The following is an 8724-nucleotide window of genomic DNA, read 5'->3' as shown; positions in this document are numbered from 1 at the left end:
AATTAATTTTATTTCATACTAATTTTAACGCATCTAGGGATTTAAGGTAACTATACTAAATCAAAATCAGGTATAGTAACCGGCAAACATCGTGAGCAAATGACCTTGACTGCGCAGAACCGAATTTTAGATCACTTTGGTGGTGAGGGTGAGGCGCGACGGCAGGGGAAATCGTATCGAGCGCGTTATTGGTAGATCAGTCGAACCTTGCGTCCCGCACCGCGCCTTCGTTCCGCTTGCTCCCAAAAGTACGCTTGCGTACAGTGAAAAGTCTATCGTTATTAATCGTTAAGTTATATTTTGTTATAATTGCTTGTTGACTTTGTTGCCATTGCGATTTGTTGAGTGTTTGTTGATTTTTTATAAAAATACACTATGCCGCGACAAACTGGTGTAGTATTCAAAAGAAAGGGTAGAAAAATTGTGTACGACGTATATTGCTTCATTATAAAACAGGGGAAGAATGATATTATGGAAAAAGTAAAACAGACTTCGGAAGCAACAAAAACATCAGTGAGTACTGTTAGGTGCATTATTAACGAAGCTAAAGGCTCTGGCTTGCTCATCGTGCTTGGGACTCCGGGTAAGAAAAGATCAGGGAAGAAGAAAGTTACCGGAATGGATAGTTTCGTTCAATCTGTAATAAAAAGATGTAATCATAATAACTACATAACAAGCAGCGAAACTCCGTACCGTAGAAAGGCTTCGAAAATTTTAAAGAAGATATACATTTTAATGGCTCGGAATGAAGTTTACGACGAATTATGAAAGAGCTAGGCTTCAGATGGAAAAAAAAAACAGAAAATAATCGGAAGCTGGTAATTGAAAAAAGTAACATTCGATTACTACGAATCGAATATCTTCAAAAAATAATTAAATAAAGACAAAAAAGAAGATCGAACCGACCGAGTCGTAAACTACACCGATGAGCCCTATGTCGACTTATCACGATGATGGCGACTCGGGTGATGAAAACAGGATGATGATAATGGTCAAGATTATGATAATGAAAAAAAATTACAAATACCAGCTTCGCTTCAACTGAACGAAGACCTGGCAACAGCTCTAGTTTTGACTTAATAGAAGGAATATCTATTTTACCCCAAGATTAAATTATTATAATTATTAACCTATATTTTTTGTTGATGTTCTAATAAATATATAAATAAATACATATGTTGATTTTAATAATTTAATTGCATTATGACGCAGAGTAAATAATGTTTTTGCATGTGAGTGTACCATGCGCAAACTTACCCCCACTACGTCAACAAATGCTCAAGAAGTTTGCCGGCTATTATACTAAATTGGAAAACGACTTCAACAAGATGGCTCTCGATTCAAACCGTATAATGTTTTATCACTAAAAAAAAAGAACTTCAGAAATTACAAAATTGTTACAGAATGATATTCAGTTGCTAACACGTCATCGATAAGCTAAAATTGAATATTTCACAGGTTCAGCAGCTGGCCAGGCCGCCGACGTTCCAAACGACATACCAACTTTTTTTGTTTTGTGATTGTTTATCCTATAAAATTTCCTGATTAATTAAAAATAGGCCCAAAATTTGCAAAAAATCAAGCAGCCGAATGTTTGTAACTAGATTTGTGATCCACATAATAATAATACCTTGAAAATTATGATGTGACAGTGAAGTAAATAATAGATTGATCGATATTTCCGCTTTCCACGTACCACGAGTACAATGACCGAGGACTGAATCAATGAAATGCATTTTCATGTCCCCTCCTCGATAATGCTTACGTACTGTGACATGGCGGCTATATTATGCGTGTGGCGTACTTCGCGTATTTTTTAGGATTCTTCGAGCCGCTACCTTTAATATTCGATGCATTTAAAATGAATAAGTGCTTATGAAAACCAATAAGGGTGATGCAAAACAATATACAATAATTGCAAATCTTCCTTAACTGTTTTCTTCAACTCTTTTCAATCATAGTTAAATAGAAATAAACCTGTTCAGACAACAGTCGATATCAATGCATTACTTAACCGAAAGCGTTTAATAAATACGAGTTTTTTACTCAACTATATAATAATATAATCTATAATTTTAGTATAACTGTTACTAGAATGACTTACGTAGTTTTAGCATCCACGGTCATAATTTATTGGAATAATACTAATAAATAAATAGAAAACATTATTTTACTCAAATACATTTTATATACAGTCGAATTTAGATAGACATAGGCAAAATCGTTCAGCGCCTTGTTATTCTCTGTTAGTTGAACGGATTAGCTTTTTTTCTATTTAATAGTTAATTACGACATTTAGTACTGACATACATAGTTATATATTTTTTAAACGATCAGCTTTTTACATGATAAAAATTCAGTATCAAATCCATCCATCTATCCATCCAAATATTAGTTCGAAAAATATTAAATTTCTTCGGCAGTCGGGTAAAGAGTACTTTAAATTTTAAATCAAACTGTAATACCGAAAATAATATTTGCCGCACTTTTTATGCAGGAGAAAGAAATATAATATACGAGGGTAACAATAGGGGGTGGTATATATCAAATAAAATTACCTCTTCCTTGTTTTTGTATTTGGTATATTACATACAGAAAAATACAAAAATCATGAATCTATTTGTGAACAATCTTTCGTTTTCTGAAACTAGGTGTATTATTATGTGTATTATTTGAATGGTCAAAAATGTAGTTCATATTTTTTTTTTAATTTCACTAAAATTTTAGTTCGACGGCCAACGATAAACATTTTCAACATCACACTTCAATCCAGGCGGCCGTCATGAGCAGTCAATCGCCTATAATGAAATTCCCAACCACGTCAGGTATCACAGATTGCGTCCAATATGCCCTGTAGGGGTGCACGAACGCATATAGTAAACCTCACAGGCCCAATGTAGATCGACCCTCATTTTGCGTCATTCTAGCTATTTCCCTACCAGTTACAGGCAAGCCGTGGTACAGACACAGATCTCGTGTGACTGGTCGTGTATCGTAGATGTATTTCATGCAATTTCTTGCGCCCGGAACGGCAACGAAATGACATGCGGGATCCTCCGTGTTATATCGATGCCAATAATGTTAGTCTCTCAGCGTGAGACGCTGAATATAAATACAGATAATAATCCAATATGGAGCTGTTTCAGTTTTATTATGCATAAAAATTCATAAGATTCTTTTGCGTACGGTATTTTCAGTTTGTTTGAATGTGCCTATTGTTTTTGTTATAGCAAAATACAATCCGCCCGCTTTTCATTCAAGATAAGTGTCGTTATGACGTTATAATCGTAAAATAAGACATTATTTTGTTTTATAAATATTGCTTATCTTGGGTGTTGCGGAAAAGGTTAGGTTCGTTACTAACTTTAAGGAAAAAAATACATGTTAAATATTCAAAGAGCCCACAATTAAATCAATACAACCACACATTTCATTACATATCAAAAACTAAGCCTGACTATATAACATATTTTTATAAATTCTTTGATACCGTGAAAGAAAAGTTATAAAGAATAAACTAATTAGAAATATATGGCCACGAAATAATAAATTAAACCAAACAGATGCGTATACAAAATATTCACTAGTTTTTACACTATATTCACTAGTTACTACTATTTATACTGCAGTATTTACTAGTTACTATTTTTACTAGTTACTATTTTTACTAGTTATACACATTCACTAGGTTTTTTAATACGCGAAACAACTTTAAAAACAGCTTTAATGCCGTTAAGAAGCCAGTCAAGAGAGCCATTTTATAACAAAACATTCACTCACATAAATATATATATTTGCTTTAATGACAAAATCAACTCTCATCATACGAGACTACTTGTCGAACCGTTCGTTCCGATATCGAGTCGAGGGAACGCGTTCCCGGCCCCGTCACGTCACAGCCGGAGTCCCGCAAGGCTCCGCCCTCTCCCCGTTACTATTTAGTTTGTATATCAATGATATACCCCGGTCTCCGGAGACCCATCTGGCGCTCTTCGCCGATGACACCGCCATCTACTACTCGTGTAGGAAGAAGGCGTTGCTTCATCGACGACTTCAGACCGCAGCTACCACCATGGGACAGTGGTTCCGGAAGTGGGGAATCGACATCAACCCCATGAAAAGCACAGCGGTGCTCTTCAAAAAGGGTCGCCCTCCGAACACCACGCTGAGCATCCCCCTCCCGACTAGGCGCGTCAATACCCCCGCCCCCGCCGTTCGCCCGATCACGATGTTCGACCAGCCCATACCGTGGGCCCCAAAGGTCAAATATTTAGACGTCACCCTCGACAGTAGGATGACATTCCGCCCCCACATCAAGACGGTACGCGACCGTGCCGCCTTCATTCTAGGACGTCTCTACCCGATGATATGTAGGAGAAGTAAAATGTCCCTTAGAAATAAGGTGACACTCTACAAAACTTGCATACGCCCCGTCATGACCTATGCAAGTGTAGTGTTCGCTCACGCGGCCCGCTTACACCTAAAATCATTTCAAATTATTCAATCCCGTTTTTGCAGGATAGCCGTCGGAGCCCCGTGGTTCGTCAGGAATGTCGACCTCCATGACGACCTGGACTTAGAGTCCATCAGTAAGTATCTGCAGTCGGCGTCCATGCGCCACTTCGATAAAGCGGCACGACACGAGAACCCTCTCATCGTGGCCGCCGGTAACTACATTCCCGATCCTGCGGACAGAATGGAAAGCAGTCGACGTCGCCCAAAACACGTCATCTCGGATCCTCCCGATCCACTAACGGTGCTTTTAGGTACTTCAAGCACCGGTCACCGTTCTCGTCGAACCCGTCGCTTGCGACGAAGGGCTCGACGAGTAAATTAACTCTCAGACACAGCCCACTGAGTTTCTCGCCGGATCTTCTCAGTGGGTCGCGTTTCCGATCCGGTGGTAGATTTTGCGAAGCACGGCTCTTGCTAGGGTTCGTGTTAGCAACATCGTCAGGTTGAGCCCCGTGAGCTCACCTACTAAAGTTAGGGTTACGCTGACATAACCTCTCAAGGCTATCAGCTTAGGTAGGAAAAAAAAAAAAAAAATCAACTACATTTCTATTGTTTTCCTACTTCAAATATCTAAAAATAGGCATACAACAGTGCTTTACTTACTTACTTATAATAAAACAAAACTAATAGACAATAACCACGCAAAAGATTTTCCTAGATTTCTATTGTTTCGTAAGATACGTGAAGCAAAAACTTTGTATCCCTTTTTACGAAAATTGCGCGGACGGAGGAGTATGAAATATCCCACACTTATAGAGAATATAGAGAAGAAGTGCACAATGCTAATATTTTTTTTAAATAATGCACAAAAGATGCATTAAATCAATAAAGAAAACATTACACACACTACATACCATGTTTTTGACGCACACACGCATGCATACTATTTACTGTCAAACTTTTGTTCTTGGCGTCTGTTGTCAAATTGAGAATAGATTAAATATTGTTTGTCTTTGTTAATATTTTTATAGTGTAGTCTTGGCGAAATTTGTGATTATAGAAGTATAATATACAATCATAATAGTGTACAAACTTACAATTCCAATTAGTTATAGTCGAATTTCGACTACTGCGGGACCTCTAGTTTCTATTGTTTCGTAAGACGATATTGACATAGCCTTCAAACATAAGTGAAGAATCTTCGAAGAAAGAACTTAGAGTTCTCATAGGAATAGAATTGTTTTGTAACTAAAATAATGTTTATGTGTAATGAAACTAAAAATATGTTCGGAACTTTTCTTTTCATTGTTATTGGTTTAGGTGCTTATTAAATATCCACTAAGTGCTTTTCTTTGTCAAACAGTTGATCAGTTGATAAGTTGATGAAACATGAGTAGAAGATGCTCTTCATATTTCCTGATGAGAAAATAAAAATCTTTCTTTGGGTTCGGTGGTTGATACGATGAATCACTATACTAGTGAGGGTTGGTATTATGAAGAGTCCCGGGAGAAAAATATCGTCCTTATAGAGTAAAAATTAACTAAATAGATAGTTTATTATGTATTTCTTTTTCAAATACAAATCAACTTTTCAATCTCATTATTTCTGTTTCACTCACAATTCCGTTGCTGTTGTAGTTTTTGACTTTGGAAAAGTGAAAATACACTAAGGTATGATTATAGACAATATCATGGAAAGGAAATAAATTAGATAAACACAATTATTATTTCTCTAATATAAATTTAGTATGGCTTGCTTCCACTTCCATAAATCACTAACGATATTTAGTTTTTTTTTTTTGAGATCAAAAGAATCTGTTTAACGTTCAAAAGCAAAAACTAATCAACTCTGCTTGTTGATTTCTCGTTCTCGATTAATATGTAATTTATACAAAAACAAAAATGCAAAAAATCCTCGCACAGTTTTAATTAATTTTCTAGTATTGTAATGAGTGACTTTGCTTCTGTTGCGAATAGGAATGATACACTAACTCAGGTCGACAATTAATGAACTCATAGATTCATCAATAGACACGTAAAGCCAAATTCATCAAATGATTATTTCTTCAATTTATTTAGTTATTTCCGCTTTAGTTCTTATTATTTTACTGGTTACAAATTTTATTTGGTACAAAAATATTTATATTTTCTTCAAAGTTATATAACTATGTTGATAATTGTCTGCATTCTCTGAAGCAAGTTATGGCCATTACAATTTTCTGGACTCACAAACGCTATTATAGCAGAACACACTTTTTAGATTTAGCTAATTCTCGCTCCACGGGGACAATATTAAAAACCTAGATCCGATAAAGAATTTGTTAAAACATACCTTAAGGTGGGAAACCCTGTCATTCACATGATTCCTAAGGGCCTGGTAGCCTCTTAGCAACCTGTGATCTCGCCGATATACGCGAATATAATATTAAACACCCACAGCATTGGCATTTCATAAAGGCAAGGTTATACGGCTCTAAGCAAAAGCTATATCTCTGCTTGTTCTTCAAAACAACACCTATATTTTTATATATTATATAACGGTAGGCAGCGACTTGGCTCTGCTTCTGGCATTGTTAAAGTCCATGGGCGAGATGAGATGAGCCGTATGCTCGTCTGTCTACAGGGGCAATAAAAAAATTATATATAAGGCAATATATTTCTTCCTAAATGTCAACGGTAGAATCGCTATTTCATACTAGATCCTATTAAATACAGTCATAAATAATTCCAAAATTGTATCGGCATATAGGCATTTTCTATACTTAGTTTAGCACCTGTTCGAAATATTACTCATTTGGGACTCATAACTTTACATTAGGCAGCTCTGAGCGTCGGGTCTGTTTTGTGTTAAAATTTTACGCTTATATTTTTACAATTCTAAACATAAATGCTTGATTCGTAAATGACTTCTATGTATATAATATTAGGATTCTTTTTAGGTGGCGTACATACTCTCAGGCTCCAACCACAGCGATGCCTATAACACAACGCTGCTAACAGTTGGACGACATTACCCTAATTTCGTGCAGTGAATATATGGTCAGCAGTAAATTATCTAAATCAAAATTAATATCTTTTGTGAGAAACACAAAAATATGTTGCAATTATTATAACATTAGTTATATTTTAAAGCAAGACGAAAAATTTATAATTGTACGCGTTCAGTTTTAAAATTGAAATACTGAAAGACAATGGACATTGAATATTAAGACACCTTAACAACAAGCAACTTCTGTTTAAAGTAAGCTTGAAGTTAGGCGATGGTATATTTTTGTATTTTAATATTAAATAATAAAAGCTAAATGATAAAGCTTAAAATTATTAATTAAAATTCAGTAAATAAAGTATTTTTTCATAAACTATACATACATATAAAGATATTTAAAACAAATGGTGATTAAAATACTCGTACTACGATCCAAAGTAAGTACTAGCACCGACAAAACTAAAATTGGAAGGTAATTAAAAAAAAGTCATTAACTGGTTTTAAGAAAATTAAAGGATACCAATATTATATCGTCGACTAGAATATAATTTAAAATACAGTAAATAGCTTGATTTCAGAGCAAATTTGAACATATTTTTCTTTAAACAACAATACAGATAAAATTCTGAATTATTTCAGTGGTAAATTACGATTTGTGAACGTGCCTGGTACCCAGAATTTACTACAAAACAAAGAAATGCTTGAAGAGTTGTAAAGCCTATAATATTATAGTAAATATAATTGAGATTTCATCTTCGTGTCATGTGCTCCCCCGTAACCAGTTACTGTACAGAGCTGTGCAAACAATAATTATATGTTTAAAATATACGAAATCAGTAATTAGCTCGGAATTAATTATTTAGTATTTGAATGATTTAATAATTGGAATCAAATATTGCCAAATATATAAACCGGGAAGCCCGTTCGTAGCCATAGCAGTTCATTTGCGATACGTCCAACGCAGATTATCATTGCACAGAACGAAAGGAACTAATTTGCGGAGTTCCCTTTACGCTGAGGAGACTTTTATTTCTGTACCATGATTTTGTTTGGTTTTCTCTTTGATTAATATCTTCTTTGGTTTGATCTAAGTAAATTAGTTTTTGGAACGAAGTTCCTTATGGGACGATGCGGAGGAGTACCCTAACCGGGAAAAAACGTCCGTAACGTAAGATTTTTATCAGTAATGCACACAGTGTACGACTTAACTTTGTAATAACATACAAAAAATAACATATTTTTTTATCATTAATTGACCACGATCTCAGAGCATTCGTTTGCGC

This window comes from Bombyx mandarina, chromosome 11, assembly GCF_030267445.1.
Source record: "Bombyx mandarina strain Sakado chromosome 11, ASM3026744v2".
Classification (NCBI taxonomy): Eukaryota; Metazoa; Arthropoda; class Insecta; order Lepidoptera; family Bombycidae; genus Bombyx; species Bombyx mandarina.
This window is presented reverse-complemented; position numbering follows the sequence as displayed.